We start from the raw sequence: 17,787 nt of genomic DNA on the forward strand, positions 1-17,787 counted from the left end.
CTATGAGTCTGCTGTGTATCCCGCATCCCATGTTGGATTGTTCTCTCCTTTTTAATTCTATCAGTTTTAGCAGACACTAGTCTTGTTTATGTGGTCCCTTTGACTTTTAATCCTATTATTGTGATCAATTATGAACTGAAACTGATCATTTTGACTAGTGACATGTCATTGGTACATGCCACCTTGATAGGATTGAAATGGAATCCCTTGCACGTTTCTAACTCTACCATTAGGGGCAAGTCCGATTTAGCATGTGCTGAACTGTACATCTCCTCCTCTTATTCCCACTCTTATATATTTTTTTGACAGGCAGAGTGGACAGTGAGAGAGTGAGACAGAGAGAAAGGTCTTCCTTTGCCGTTGGTTCACCCTCCAATGGCCGCCATGGCTGGCATGCTGCAGCCAGTGCACCACGTTGATCCGATGGCAGGAGCCAGGTGCTTATCCTGGTCTCCCATGGGGTGCAGGGCCTAAGTACTTGGGCCATCCTCCACTGCACTCCCAGCCACAGCTGGAAGAGGGGCAACTGGGACAGAATCTAGCACCCCGACTGGGACTAGAACCTGGTGTGCCAGGGCCACAAAACGGAGGATTAGCCTAGTGAGCTGTGGCGCCGGCTTCCACTCTTATATTTAACAGGAATCACTTTTCAGTTAAAGTTAGATACCTAAGAATAATTTTGTGTTAATTAAAGAGTTCAACCAATGACATTAAGTAAAACAAAAAAAATACTAAAAAGAATAAAGTATTAAGTTATTCCTCGACAATCAGGACAAGGGCTGATCAATTGATTTTTTTAAAATAAGATTAATTTATTATTTGAAAGGCAGAGTTACCGGAGGGGATCTTCCATCCACTGGTTCACTCTCCAAATGGCTGCAACAGCCAGAGCTGGGCCAATTCAAAGCAGGAACAAAGAGCTTCTTCCAGGTCTCTGATGCAGGTGCAAGGGCCCAAGGACTTGGGTCATGTTTTAGTGCTTTCCCAGGCCATAACAGAGAGCTGGATCAGAAGTGGAGCAACCAGGACTCAAACTGGCACCCATACAGAATGCCAACACTTCAAGAGGCAACTTTACCCACTATGACACAGTGACAGCCCCACAAAATGCTTTTTACAACAGATTTCTAGGTCAATATAATGATGTTTTATTTTATTAAAATTGATTATGATGGGACATTGTTTAGTTTATGACATCACAAACTCTAGGGTATCACATTGGTAGATTTATAATTACAGAATGGCTGTTAGATACCAATTGATTATGATATCACAATTTTTATGACAAAACAGTTAATTTTTGACATCACAATTGACTATGATATCACATTGGATGACTTATAACACCAACATTTATGATGACATCTCTTTTTAAAGATTTGTTTGTTTGGTTGTTTATTTATTTATTTATAGATTTATTTGAAAGTCATAGTTACACAAAGAAAGAAGGAGAGGCAGAGAGGGAGAGAGAAAGAGAGAGGTCTTCCATCCTCTGGTTCACTTCCCAATTGGCCGCAATGGCCTGAGCAGCACTGATCTGAAGCCAGGAGCTAGGAGATTTTTCCAGGTCTCACACATGGGTGCAGAAACCTGAGGACTTGGGGCAACTTCCACTGCTTTCCAAGGCCATAGCAGAGAGCTGGATGGGAAGTGGAGCAGCTAGGACTTGAACCAGTGCCCATATGGGATGCTGGCACTGCAGGCAGCAGCTTTACCTGCTATGCCACATTGCCAGCCCCTATGATGGCATCTTAACAATTGGTATATTACATCAGAATTAGTTTTGACATCACAGTTATAGCATTATAGTATCAGAATGGCAGTTTATCACAGAACATGGATTATATTATGTTTTTTATCACAATACAATGGTTATGTATGTTTATCAAAATTGGTTATGATGACATAGTTTATGTATGACATCACAATTGATAATGACATCACAATGGTATGTTTATGATATAAAAATGTGGTTTATCAGAAAATAGATTATGATATCTCAATGTTATGATATTAAATGTCAGTTTATGACATCAAAATTGATTATGATGGCACACAGTAGTTTTATGTCATCATAACTATTTGTGATGGCACACCAGTAAGTTTATTAGATCACAATAGTGGCATATCATATATTGATTAGGACATCACACTTCTGAAATATTTTATGGTGGTCTATGACAGGACAATTGGTTAGGATGGCATAATAGATGGTTTTTGACAACACACTTGACTATGATATCACAATAGTAGGTTTGTGATACCAAAATGTCATCACTATGTAATTATGGCAGTACAATGTTGTATTATGACAATATAACTTTGATTATGATAGCACATTTTGATGTATGATATCACAATTGATTATGACAGCACAATGGTAAGCTTAAATCAGAAAGGGAGTTTAGATCCAACATGGGAAGCGGATACACAGCAGACTCATAGAATGGCAGATGCCCTAAACAGACTCTGGCCTCAGAATTAGCCCTTAAGGCATTCAGATCTGGCTGAAGAGCCCATGAGAGTATTTTAGGCATGGAAAGCCAAGACACTCTGGCAAAAAAAAAAAGCAAAACCTAAATGAAAGATCTCTGTGAGTGATATCCCAGTGGAAAGAACGGGCCATCAAAGAAGGAAGTTCCTTTCTCTGAAGGGAGGAGAGAACTTCCATTTTGACTATGACTTTGCCTAAATAAGATCAGAGTTGGCAAATTCAAAATGTTTCCATAGCCTTGGCAACTCATGACAAGGCTACATCAGAGAGCTGGATTGGAAGTAGAGCAGCTGGGACTTGAACTGGTGCCCATGTGGGATGCTGGCATTGCAGGTGGCAGCTTTACCCACTATGCCACCGTGCTGGCCCCTTTAATTACCTTTATATACAGAAGATCAGCTCTTAGTAAACATTTCAACAGTTTGCACCCACACAGACACAGAAAGTATAAAGTACTATTTGAAAACTAGTTTTACCATTGATTTTCATAGTACAACTCACTAAGGACAGAGGTCTTATATGGGGAACAAGTGCACAGTGATTCCTGTTGTTGATTTAACAATTGACACACTTATTTATGACATCAGTGATCACCCGAGGCTTTTGTCATGATCTGCTAAGGCAATGGAAGCCTTTAGATTCCACAAAATGACATTATTTAGACAGGGCCATAATCAAAGTGGAAGTTCTCTCCTCACTCCAGAGAAAGGTACCTCCTTCTTTGATGGCCCCCTCTTAGTATGATATATTTATCACAAATGTATGGTGATGATGGTTTATCACAAATCAATACTATCACAAATACTATCAAAAATCAATACTACAATACAATGATCTTATAAAAATAAAATAATGATATGACATCAAAATTGATTTTGATGGCAAATTGCTTGATTCATGACCTCAGAGGGATACTGACACAATAAAGTTATATTTACAATATGAGCAAGGTTTATGACATCATTATGTTTTTGTGACAATACAATGGTTGGTGTATGACGTTACCATTCCTAATGATGATATAATGATTAGTTTATTACATCACAGAGGAGTATATCAGGATGGTAGCTATTTGATATCAGAGTGGTGAAATGATCATATTGTTTTATGACCACACAAAGGTGGTTTATGATATCAAAATTCTTTATGTTGACATAATGGTTGATTTACAACATCATAATTGTGGTGTGGTTTTATGGCATAACAATGATAGTATATGGCATCAAAGTTGATTATTACATCATAATAGTGACTTATGACCTCAAAATTTATGATGATATCACAATAGTGGTTTATTATATACACTTGGATGTGACATTACAGTGATGTTTTATGACATCAGAATGGTTTGATGACATCTAAACATTTACAACAGAAAAATATATCATGACCATGGTTTGCTTATTATATCACAGTGATAGGTTTATGTGATCACTTATTAGTATATGACATAACAATGTTTTCATAAATCAAAATTGATTATGGAAACGCCATGGTGTTTATTATATTGGACTTTTAGGTTTATGTCTACTCAATGTTGTTGTTTATGACATCATAATGGTTTTTCCTGACACCCTATTGATTATGTCATCACAAAGATAGTATATTATGTCACACAGATTTTTGCATTCTCAATTGATTATCATATCATAGTGCTTTCATGACATCATTGATTTTGATATCAGAGTGAATTTTGTATTCATCACAATTGATCTTCACATCATGATGGAAGGTTTAGGGCATAAAATTGGTTTATAACACCATTTCATTACATTACAATGGGATGATTATCAGAATGTTATCACAATTGATTATGACATCACAATAATGCTTTATGACATCAGTAGTGAGTATATCACTTGGTACATTTATAATATCACAATGGTTGTTTATCACATCCAAATTGATAATGACATCAAACATTTTTATGAAATTAAAATAGATTTTGACACCACAATATTAGCTTTATATCACACTGGCTTATCATGATGTTACAATTGATACGGGCATCAAAATTGTTTTTGTGACCACATAATTGATGTTTATGACAACAGTATGTTTTATTTTACATGACAATGCATGAAAATATCCCAGTGATTTTAGGACATCATGATTTATTATAACACAATAGTGGCTTCTGACATCATAATATTAGTTATGAAAAGCCAATTGATGACAAAATGATTGATTTATGACATCAAATGGTAGATTTATGTCATAGAAATGTTTCATGACATGACACATGATTATGACATCATGATGCTGTTTTATGTGATTATTATTGATCATGAAGTCACAAATGCAGACCAATAACCTCAGAATTGGTTATGACATGACAGAGATAGGTTTTTGTTTTCACAATGGTGACATGTTATAAACAAATTGTTTATGACATCACAATGGATTTTGGAGCTAAAAATTAAGTTTTGTTATCACAATGGTAGTTTATAATATCACAATTTTGTTAATGGCATCAAAATTGAATATGACAAAATAAGGGTGGATATATAACAATATTAGGTTTATGACATAACATTTTATGACTTCGCATTGCTTATTTTTTTAATTTATTTATTTGACAGAGTTAGACATTTAGAGAGACAGAGAGAAAGGTCTTCCTTCCATTGGTTCACTCCCCAAATGGCCGCTATGGCCAGAGCTACACCGATCTGAAGCCAGGAACCAGGTGCTTCTTCCTGGGCTCCCACATGGGTGCAGACGCCCAAGCACTGGGGCCATCCTCCACTGCCTTCCCGGGCCACAGCAGAGAGCTGGACTGGAAGAGGAGCAACTAGGACTAGAACCCGGTGTCCATATGGGATGCTGGCACCGGAGGCAGAGGATTAACCAAGTGAGCCACAGCGCCAGCCCCATGACACAACATTTCATGAGTTCACATTGCTTATGCCATCACAATGGATATTTTTGAATTCACAATTGATTATGACACCACAGTGTTAGTTTATGGCATCACAATAGATTTTGGCATTGTAATCTTTTGTGACATCACAAGTGATTATAACATATCATTGCTCACTGACATGACAAAAGGTTTGACATAATATTTTTAAGGTTTCACAATTGCTTAAATATCACAATTGTAGTATATGACACCACAATTAATTATGAAAACAAAGATTGTTTTATCACATTGCAATGGTCTATGTATGACATCAAAAAGTTTTATGGCATCATAATTAATTATGAAACCACAATAGTTGTTTATGACATTCCAAATGATTGTGACATAACTATGGTAGATTTAAGAGATCACAGTGAATTATATGTCTGCACAACTGATTCTGTCCCAACAATGGTTACTTCATGTCATCACAGTTCATTTTATGACTTCACAATTGATGTTGACATCACATTTCTAGATTTGTGATCTCAAAATTTCTGTTTGTAATACTAAAATGGCCTTATTAATATCACAAGTGACTATGACATCACTATTTCAGATTATGACAGCACAACGGTGGTTCCCTACATAATAATTTATTGTCATGTACAATGTAGGTTGATGCCATCAAAACCATGTCTTAGTACATCAACATTTATTATGAGAAACAACAGGGTTGTATATGACATCACACTAATTGTAACTAATTGTAACTATGGTGGTTTATGGCATCTCAGTCATTGTTTATATTCACAATTTATTGTGAGAACACAATGGTTGGTGTATGAAATCACAACGTAGGTTTATGGCATCACAATATTGGTTTACAGCATCACAATCACTTATTATGACATGATGCCAGTTAAACACTAGATCATAATATCAGAATGCTGGCTTTATAAATATTACAATGGATTTCATAACTTCACAATTGATTTTGCCAATTAAACGGTAGAATTAAGACATCACAGTGGTTATCCAGATATCACAATTGTGACATCATAATTGTTTTCATGTCATAATGATGGAAGATTCATGACAGTTACATTATCATAATGATGTTTTATGTCAGCACAATTGATTAAGTCAAAACCATGCCAGATTTAGAATATAACAATGATAAACTTTGACATCACAATGGATTTTATCACTCACATTGAATATGATATCACAATTGCTTTTAAGGAATCATAATTCATTATGATATCACAATGGATGTTTTGGACATCACAGGTTTTTTTAACTTTTATTTAATGAATATAAATTTCCAAAGTACGATTTATGGATTACAATGGCTTCCCCCCCATAAGGTCCCTCCCACCCACAACCCTCCCCTTTCCCACTCCCTCTCCCCTTCCATTCACATCAAGATTCATTTTCGATTATCTTAATATACAGAAGATCAGTTTAGCATACGTTAAGTAAAGATTTCAACAGTTTGCTCCCACACTGAAACATAAAGTGAAAAATACTGTTTGAGTACTAGTTATAGCATTAAATCACAATGTACAGCACATTAAGGACAGAGATCCTACATGAAGAGTAAGTGCACAGTGACTCCTGTTGTTGACTTAACAAATTGACACTCTTGTTTATGGCCTCAGTAATCATCCTAGGCTTTTGTCATGAGCTGCCAAGGCTATGGAAGCCCCCTGAGTTCACCGACTCTGATCATATTTAGACAAGGCCATGGTCAAAGTGGAAGTTCTCTCCTCCCTTCAGAGAAAGGTACCTCCTTCTTTGATGACCCGTTCTTTCCACTGGGATCTCACTCGCGGAGATCTTTCATTTAGGTTTTTTTTTTTTTCCCCAGAGTGTCTTAGCTTTCCATGCCTGAAATACTCTCATGGGTTTTTCAGCCAGATCCGCATGCCTTAAGGGCTGATTCTGAGGCCAGAGTGCTGTTTAGGACATCTGCCATTCTATGGGTCTGCTGTGTATGTCACTTCCCATGTTGGATCATTCTCTCCCTTTTTTATTCTATCAGCTGGTATTTGCAGACACTATTCTTGTTTGTGTGATCCCTTTGGTTCTTAGTCCTATCATTATGATCAATTGTGAACAGAAAGTGATCACTGGGACTAGTGAGATGGCATTGGTACATGCCACTTTGATGGGATTGAATTGGAATCCCCTGGTATGTTTCTAACTCTACCGTTTGAGGTAAGACAGCTTGAGCAGGACATCACAGTTGATTGAGATAACATGACAGTAGCTTTACAACATCATAATGGTGGTCAATAATATCACATTAGGTTTAGGATGTCACAATTGACATGATAATGATACAATGGTGGTTTAGGACATCATAATTGACTATGACAACACAGAAGTCAGTTTCTGACATCACAGTGATAAAATGTTAGTATAATAATGGTAGTTAATATCATCACAATTGACAATGTCAGCACTATTTGATTTATAGTAACAGGATGTGGATTTATGACTTAATAGCTACTTTTAATAATAAAATGTTTTGGTTATGACACCTTAATGGTTGTCTTATGAGATCACAATGGTGGTTAATGACAACACAATGTTTTTTGTTATCACGATTTATTGTCATTGCAATGTGGTCTATGACATCACAGTTGAACATGACACCACAACAAAGGTTTATGGCATCATAATTGATTATGACACCACAGAGATATTTCATGACATCACAATGTTTGTTTATGACATCTAAATATATATTTATGACATCAAAATTGGTTACAAAATCACAACAGTTTAATAACACCACGATTGATGGCACCAAAGTGGTGGTTTATAATGTTGCTATTGATCATTACAACACAAATGAAGAACATTCCAATAGATTGTTGATTTAAAAATTGTTTAGGAAAACACAAATGTTCTCAAAATGCAACAAAAGGGTAGGCTCATGATATATAAGTGTTGGTTTATGACATCATAATATTTTTTATGACATGACAATTGATTGACACCACAAAGTATTATGCCACCAATGGTGTCTGGGGATATCCCAAGTGATTATGAACAGATAATGATTGGTTTATGACATCAAAATTGAAGCCTTGTGACAATTCAATGGTGTTTCCTCTGGATATTAACAAAACAGATGTCATGCATTTACCATGTTCAAGTAAAGTTAAAGTAGAATACCACACTGCCCTCCCTTGTTTTCCATCAAACTCCTCCCTCCTTCCCCTGTCTTCTTACATCAGCTTTTGCAAAGACATAATTTTAAACCATTCTATATTCACAGGCTTCATTTATGGCTAGCCATAATATTCAACAATAAAAAGTGAGAAGACTAAGGACATTAATAGTATGAACAAGTACTAAAAATGGCAATTATATCACAAAGTGTCCATCTCATTCCTACATACTTTTTTGTATTCTATCTTAGTTGCAAAGATCAGGAAAAATATGATATTTGTCCTTTTGGGATTGCTAATTTCCCTAAACACAATGGTTTCCAGTTGCATCTGCATCCATTTTGTTATAAAAGCCAGGATTTCATTGTTTCTATGGCTGAGTAGCATTTCATAACATGTGTGTATCATATTTTATTTTTCCATTCATCAGTTGAATTGATTCCATGTCTTAACTATTGTTAGCTGACCTGTCATAAACATGGAGATACAAATTTTGTTAGAGTAAATTCCAAGGAGTGGGATGGCTGGGTCATATGGATGATTTATTTTCACATTCCTGAGGAATCAACATACTCTGTTCCATAATGGTTGAACTAATTGGCATTCCCTGAAACCGTCAATCATGGTACATTTTTGGCCACATCCTCTCCAGAATTTATTTTTTTTATTTCTGTATGATAACCATTACAAGGTGATATCTCTTTGTGCTTTTATTTACATTCCTAAGATGGAAAATTACCCTGGGATTCTTTTCATGTGTCTGTTGGCCACTTGAATTTCATCATTTGAAAAATTCATGTTCATGTCCTTTGCCCAATCCAGTTATTAACTGGATTGTTTGACTCTTTTGTGGTTGTTGAGTTTCTTGAGCTCTTAATATATCCTGGACATTGAAGCCAGTGCTGTGGCACAGTGGGCTAGAGCCCAGCCTGCAGCACCGGCATCCCATATGGGCACCAGTTCAAGTCCCGGCTGCTCCACTTCTGATTCAGCTCTCCACTGTGGCCTGGGAAAGCAGTGGAAGATGGCCCAGGTCCTTGGGCCCCTGTACCCACATGGGAGACCTGGAAGAAACTCTTGGCTCCTGGCTTCAGAACAGCTCAGCTCTGGCCATTGTGGTCATTTGGGGAGTGACCCAGTGGATTGAAGACCGACCTCCCTATCCCAGCTCTACTACTGTATGTAACTCTGTATTTCAAATAAATAAAATAAATCTTTGAAAAATATATAGCCTGGATATTATTCCTTTATCACTTGTATAGCTTGCAAATACTTTCTCACATTCTGTGGATTGTCTCTTCATTTTCTTGAGTGTTATCTTTGAAATTCAGAAGATTCTTAGATTGATGCAATCCCATTTTCTCTATATTTACGTTTATTGCCTGGGCTTCTAGAGTCTTTTACAATAATGATTTGCCTGTACCATTGTCTTGTAGTTTTCCCAATGCTTTCCTTTAGTAATTTGAAGGTATTGGGTCATTGATTTGGATCCTTGATCCATTTTCATTGATTTTGCATAAGATGTATGTCAGGAGTCTTGTTTCATGCTTCTTCATGTTGAGATCCAATTTTCCTGGCACCATTTGTTGAAGAGAATATATTATATATTTTCTCCAGAGATTGATTTTAACTCCCTTATCAAAGATTGGTTATAGATGCATGGATTGATTTCTGGGGTCTCTGTTCTGTTCCATTGATCTCTATGTCTATTTTTGTGCCAGTACCAGGCTGTTTTGATTATAACTGTCCTGTAGTATGACTTGAAATCCTCTGATATTGTGATGTCTCTGGGTTTGTTTTTGCTGTTTAGGATTGCTTCAGGGGTTGGCACTGTGGCGCTTTAGGTTAATCTTCCACTTGCGGTGCTGGCATCCCATATGGGTGCCGGTTCTAGTCCTGGCTGCTCCTCTTCCAATCCAGTTCTCTGCTGTGGCCTGGGGAAACAGTAGAAGATGGCTCAACTCCTAGGGCCCCTGCAACCACATGGGAGACCAGGAAGAATCACCTGGCTCCTGGCTTCAGTTCAGCACAGCTCCGGCTGTTGCGGCCATTTTGGTGTGAACCAATGAAGGAAGACCTTTCTCTTTGTCTCTCTCTGTCTGTCTGTAACTCTACTGCTCAAATAAATTAAATAAAATCTTTTGAAAAATTGTTTCAGCTATTTGGAGTCTTCTCTGTTTCATATGAATTCTAGAAACATTTTTCCTAAGTCAGAGAAGAATGTCACTGGCATTTTGATTGTGATCATAGTGAGTACTATGAATATTTTCATGATATTAATTCTCCCAATCCATGAACATAGGGCATATTTTTGCTTTAGTTTTGTCTGTTATTTCTTTTGTTAATTTTTTTTTAATTTTTCATTGTGGATATTTTTTTACATCCTTGGTTTCATTTATACCAAGGTATTTGAATTTTTGTAGTTATTGTGACTGGGACTCATTTTACAAGTTCTTTCTCAGTCATGGCATTGTTTGTATAAATATATATATATATATATATATATTACCATATATATATATATATATATATATATATATGTGATTGATTTTTGTGTGTCAATTTTATATCATGCAACATTACCAAGCTCTCTTTTTATTAGTGGACTTTTTATATTGAATAGTAGAGAATTTTGGTTCCCCTACACATAGGATCATGTGATAATTTGAATTCCTCTTTCCATTTTGTATTCCCTTGATTTCTTTTTCTTCTCTAATGTCTCTGGCTAAACCTTCAAGAACTATATTGACTGTGGATATAGTTGTATGGTTCTGGATGTTAGTGGAAATTCGAACTGCAATTTAGAGCAAAATGGGGTCTCTATGGCTCATGACAGAGAGGTTCTCCAGGCTGGGGATGTCTCAAAAGTGCTAATCAAAGGGATATTTGAGAAGATGATGGTCAAAGTGAAAAAGAAAATAGAAGGTAAAAGTACGTTTTGGACAAGATGTAAAGGAATATTTAAAATATGCTCAAGATCAATAGGAACTTATGTGTATTTGTCCACCTGAATAGAAGCTGTTATAAAGGAAATGTCTAAATGCAAAATTATCAAGTACTATGGCAATGTTGAATAATTAACATTTCTTAGTCAAATAATTGGTCATGATAAAAAACTATTCCTTGTAAGTATTCCCTATAATTGAGCTCCTACAGGTAGAGTTAGAGAGAAAAAGGCAAAATCTTGCCGACAAGCTAACTTAACTCTGCCAATTCAGTCTCCCTAGTCCTTATTGGTCTCTTAGGCATTCTATTTCATCATGAATCAATCTTAGTAAGGCATGTGCTTCTAAGAATTTGCCAATTTCTTCTGGATTATCATATTTTGCTGTTTAATTGTTCACAATTATCTCCATTAATTTTTTGTATTATGTAATACAGAGGCAATGTGTCTCTTTTAATATCTGATTTTTATTTATTTGAAATGCCTTTTTTCTTACTTAGCTTATATAAAAGCTTTTGAAGTTCTAACTTTTCAAAGAGACAGCTTTTGGGCCAGTGCTGTGATGTCGTGGGTAAATCGCTGCCTGCAGTGCTGGCGGCATCCCATATGGACGCTGGTTTGAGACCAGCTGCTCCACTTCCAGTCCAGCTCTCTGCTGTCCTTGGGCCCCTGCACCCTCATGGGAAAACCCGGAGGAAGCTCTTGGCTCCTGGTTTCAGATCGGCACAGCTCTGGCTGTTGCAGCCAACTGGGGAGTGGACCAGTGGATGAGTGGATGGAAGACCTCTCTCTCTCTTTGCCTCTCCTTCTGTCTCTTTGTAACTCTGTCTTTCAAATAAATAAAATAAATCCTTAAAAAGAAACAAAGATACAGTTGTTAACTTTTTGCTATGTTTTCTTAGCCTCTATTGGCCTTATTTCTGCTATAAGTTTTATTACATCTTTTCTTCTACTACTTTTGGGTTTGATTTTTTTTCTTGTTTTTCTAGTTCTGTAAAGTGAGGTGGTAACTTGTTTACTTAAGATATTTCTGTTTGTTATGCCACACTAATTGCTCTAAATGTCCTTATCAGCACTGCTATACCTGTATTACACAGGTCGTGGCATGTTATATTTTAATTTATTTTTTATTATTATTTGACAGGTAGAGTTATAGAGAGTGAGAGAGAGAAACAGAGAGAAAGGTCTTCCTTCCATTGGTTCACCCCCCCCCCCAAATGGCCGCTATGGCTAGAACTGCGCCAATCCGAAGCCAGTAGCCTAGTGCTTCCTCCCGGTTTCCCATACAGGTGCAGGGGTCCAAGCACCCAGGCCATCCTCCACTGCCTTCCCAGTCCACAGCAGAGAGCCGGACTGGAAGAGGAGCAGCCGGGACTAGAACTGGTACCCACATGGGATGCCGGTGCCACAGGCAGAGGATTAACCAACTGAGCCACGGCACCGGCCCCAATATTTTAATTCATTTCAAGAAATTTTTAACTTCCTTCTTAATTTCTTCCTTGATCAATTGTTTGTTCATGAATACATTATTTAATTTCTGAAATTTTATTAAGTTTCCAAAGTGTTTTGTTATTTTGTCTACTTTTATTACAGTGTTTTTAGCAAAGATACTTGATATGGATTCCAGTTTTAAAACCTTTGCTGACAACTGTTTTGTGACCTATCATGTGCTCCATCCAGGAGAATTTCCATGTGTTTAGACGAATGTGCACTCTGCAGCTAAATGGAATGTTCTACAGATGCCTCGTAGATCCAGCTGATCCAGGTTGCAATAAACTTTGCTGTTTCTTTGCTTATTTTCTGTCTGGATGAACTGCCCATTTATGAAAGTGGACTGTTAAGTCCCCTAATATTATTTAGTGGAGTCTATCTCCCTGTATTACAAATTGTAGACAAAGTGTATTATCAAATACACTTTCCACCCCTTTGCATTTTCAAGCCCTTCTTGAAGACAAATCACTGAAACCATTGCTCTTTCCACACTGTCACAAGGTTCTCAGGAACTTTCCTCATTCCTTTGGGCTAATTTTTATTTTTCCCTTCTCTTACTGTGTATTCTCATAACCTATCATCAATGTAGCCGATTCTTTCTTATGTTTCATCTCTTCTGCAGTTGATGTCTTCTATCACATTTTTAATTTCATGTGGTTTACATTTCAGTTGAAAGACATGTTTGATAGTTGAAATTACTTCTGTCTATCAGAGAATAAAGTTATTTCTGTGTTCAGTTGAAGTTAATTGAATTTTCTTTATTTGATTTGTATGCATCTCATAAATATAACATTAGGAATACAGTAATTCTTCTGTACCTGTCCTCCCACCTACTCCTCCTCCCTCTCCTGTTTTGTGTGAGAAAGAAAAAGAAAGAAAAGAGAAAGAAAAAAATCGAATAAAAAACTAACAGAACTCTTCCTCAGTAGTCTAGACAAGGGCTGTTCTATGTTATTGCTTCTCTAAGGTGTTTGCACTTTTTTCCCCCTTTCTCTTTTCCCTTCCTTCCTCTCCCTCCTTTCCTTTTCAAAACTTAATTGTCTTTAAAGAAGACCCTAAGGATGATACCTCTTTTGTGAGCTCTTAGACATAACTTATGAGACATAATAATATCCACCACGTTGCTGTTGGCTCCTGCCTGCAGCAGCACGTGGCATATCTCCACGGAGCCCTTCTGGGCGGCTGTGTGCAGTGGCGTGCGCTCGCTCTGCTGTCACTCTGGATGTTGGGGTCCAGGCTGTCCAGCAGCATCAGGATCACCTTCTGCAGCTCCCCCTGCTTCACCAGCAGGTACAGCTGCCAGGGGTGGAACCGGAGCTTCTTCCTCCTCTCTGACTCCTGGATGACCAGGGCCTTTTCCAGGGCTTCCAGGCCTGGTCCTGGTGGCAACCCCATGGCTGACAGGCAGCCTCCATTGGGCAGTGTCAGAGAGGGGCCAGAACTGCCGATGGTGTCCGCGAGGGGGTCGCAGGGTGGGCGCTGTGGCTCCCCATACCCACGCATCCGGGGGCTGGGCTGGGACGTGTCCACTCTCCCAGGGGCATCCTGGGCCAGGGTTGGGGGCACGGGCACTGCAGTGCCAGCCAAGGAGGTCACCCCATCCCCCTGGCCCAAGTTGGCCTGGCCACCGGAGGACGTGGCCCCCGCGCGCAAGGACCCAAGGACCCGGCCTGCCTCCCGCATGGCCGCTCCCAAGGCCGGACCCGTGGCTGTCGCCAAGAGGAAGGGGCTGGTGGCCAGCAACAAGGGAGGCCTGGCGCCCCTCGCCAAGAAGTCCCTGGTCCGCAAGACGGCCACCCGTGCCCTGTCCAAACTCACAAATATGTGAAAATTAAACAACAGTCTAAATATCTGAACCCCAAAAAACAGAACGGAGAACATAAATACACCAAGATTAATAGAAATAAAGGCAAAAGACACAAAAACTTAAAGTATATGTACAAAGCAATGCTTAGGGGAAAATTTATAGCTAAAAATGCTTGTATAAAGAAGAAACAAGATCTCAAGTAAGTAATCTAACCATTCACTTTAAGATACTACAAAAAGAAAATCAAACCAAATCTGAAAATAGTAGGAAGGGAATAATAAAGATTTAAGTAGAAGGTAATGAACTATAGAATATATACAAACACTGGAATATCAGACTCTTTTTCAAAGCCTTCAAAAATCAATAAAACTGATAGGATAAAAAGAGAATTCACAATTTAGTAGAATTTAAATGAAACAGATATCATTATCAACTTTACATGAATAAAAGGGATTATACAGGAATATGCTCAAAAATCTTACTTCAAAAAATTATACAGCATAGAAGTAATGAAAAAAGTTTAGAAGATAAGGACTACCAAACTGAGTCAAAAAACACAGATAATAAACTGTAACAAGTGAAGGAGTGAGTTAGAATTTTAAAAAATCATACACAAAGAGATGAGCAGTTTCCCCACTAAATTCAACAAAATTTTTAAAGAGGGAAATGTCAATTCCTCACAAACCTTTCCAATAGATATAACCTGGCACACTCCCCAATTCATTTTCTAACTACACTAATAAATGAAAGAAATCACAAGAAACTAAAAAGCCAATATCTCTGATGAAAAACTCCTCACCAGCGCCGCGGCTCACTAGGCTAATCCTCCGCCTTGTGGCGCCAGCACACAGGGTTCTAGTCCCGGTCAGGGCACTGGATTCTGTCCTGGTTGCCCCTCTTCCAGGCCAGCTCTCTGCTGTGGCCAGGGAGTGCAGTGGAGGATGGCCCAAGTCCTTGGGCCCTGCTCCCCATGGGAGACCAGGAGAAGTACCTGGCTCCTGCCATTGGATCAGCGTGGTGCGCTGGCCACAGCACGCTGGCCACGGTGGCCATTGGAGGGTGAACCAATGGCAAAAGGAAGACCTTTCTCTCTGTCTCTCTTTCCCACTGTCGACTCTGCCTGTAAATATATATATATATATATATAACAATTTCAAAAAACTATGATAGCCCATGTAACAAGCTAAAAGGATGCAGCCAGCTGAACTTGTCTCTGCTGGTCAAAATTTTAGGAAATTCATGTTCAACTCTAAGGGGCACACTGGAACAATGCTGTCATCCCATATTTTGCATAGTTCCTGATACAGTGTTGTTTATTAAATAACCAAGAAGAAAGGTTGCAAGGGAGGAAGAAAGGAAAAGAAGAAGAGGAAGAGGGAGGAGGGACAGGGAAAATGATGGAAAGAACCCAAAGTGGAGTGCTTAGCTGCATAACAGAACTTTGTATATCCAAACTCAAGACTTGGAGAGTGAGTAAAACAAGCATTTTAGAGGAATAAAGCCTGAAAATGCATAAAGATCATCATATGGAAAAGATATTACATTTATTGTGGGATGCCCAAAAGAATGGCAAAAGGAGAGCAAGTTCCAAAGAACTAATTTTCTATAACATATGAAAGGGACTTTATCATAAAGTCATTCAGTAATTGAATAGTGGTGGAAGAATGAGCATTTAGCCTAGTGGTTGGTTATGTTACCGGTGAATGGCAGTGTTCTTGTCTTCACACAAGAAAGAATTCAGGCATGAGACAGAGTAGTGGAAAGTAAAGTAACAAAGTTTATTAGGGAAAAGGACATCTGTAAGAACAGATGGGCACCTCTCCAGACAGGTGCACACTCCTTGTTCATATGACATGGATATATCTCTACATTCCGATTATTCCACTTAGGTATTGTCTAAGATCACTGAGGCCCCACTTTATAGCCTACTTCTTCTGAACCCTCACCAGAATCAGCTTAATGCTCTTGTCATGGCCATATGGGCTTGTTCTAGCCATCACTTCAAAAATCTTCCACCTCTACTCATTACCCAGTTCCAAAAGCCACCTCTCTGAGTTCTTGGTCCTAATTTCTGTCTTAGGCCCCTAGGGCTGTGCTATCAAAATACCTTAGATGTACAGTATCTGCAGAAGAAACATTGGCCATGGGCCTGGAGGCTAAGATGTGCAAGATCAAGGCACCAGAAGATTGGGTGCCTGGAGAGGGCTCGCTCCCTGCTTCAAAGATGGCCCATTCTCACACAGCAGAAGGAACAGCTTCCATTAAGCTTTTTTCATGAGGGCAGAACTCTCATAGCCTAATCCCCTCCCAGTGGCTTACTCCTTGACACTACTGCTTTGGTAATTGCCATTCAGCACACAAATTTTGGGGGGAACTCAACATTTTGGACCACAGCAGCGAGTAATCTTCCAACTGTTTATTGAATGCTTTTACAACTGGACAACTTAGTCTTAAGTATTAAAAAATACCATTCTCACATTACTAAAGAATTTTAAAAAATAGGAGGGAGAAAACATCTTTTTAACTCAGCTTTTTCCAGCAATGACTAATCTTTGGATTCCTTTTTGTATCAGCAAATACAAGTCAACCTATTCCTTTTAACACTTCTGTACTTTCTCAGTGCATAGATGTCTTGTTCTTCAGTAGCCAGTCCCCTCTGGGTAGTTGTAAGATGATATTTTCCCTATTTCTTATAATGCTGCAGCACTGAAAATACCTATCTTTTCATGTATATTTTGTGCTATTTTCTTATAAATGGAATTGTTGGGTAAGAAAATGTATAAAATTGTGTAATCATTGTCGATACTATGCCAAGATACACTCTCATCATTAGTGACAATGCCTGTTTTTCATTCCTTTCCTATGTGAATTTAAGGCTTAAGTGGACACACTTAATTTGCAAATTTAAGAATTTTTTTTATTCATTTGAGAAGGAGAAAGTGGGAGGGGGAGAGCACTCTATCTGCTGGTTCATTCTCCAAATGCCTGCAGTGGCCAGGACTGGAGCTAGGATCCAGGGATATA

At 38.2% G+C, this 17,787-nt stretch overlaps 1 long non-coding RNA gene across 4 annotated transcripts in view; it reads left to right on the top strand.

Moving 5' to 3' along the window:
• The window catches only part of LOC103345821 (nuclear factor 1 C-type), a 108,997-nt gene that overhangs the window by 21,034 nt on the left and 70,176 nt on the right, over window positions 1-17,787 (top strand). The window lies entirely within an intron of this gene.

Source organism: Oryctolagus cuniculus, chromosome 19 (genome assembly GCF_964237555.1).
Source record: "Oryctolagus cuniculus chromosome 19, mOryCun1.1, whole genome shotgun sequence".
Classification (NCBI taxonomy): Eukaryota; Metazoa; Chordata; class Mammalia; order Lagomorpha; family Leporidae; genus Oryctolagus; species Oryctolagus cuniculus.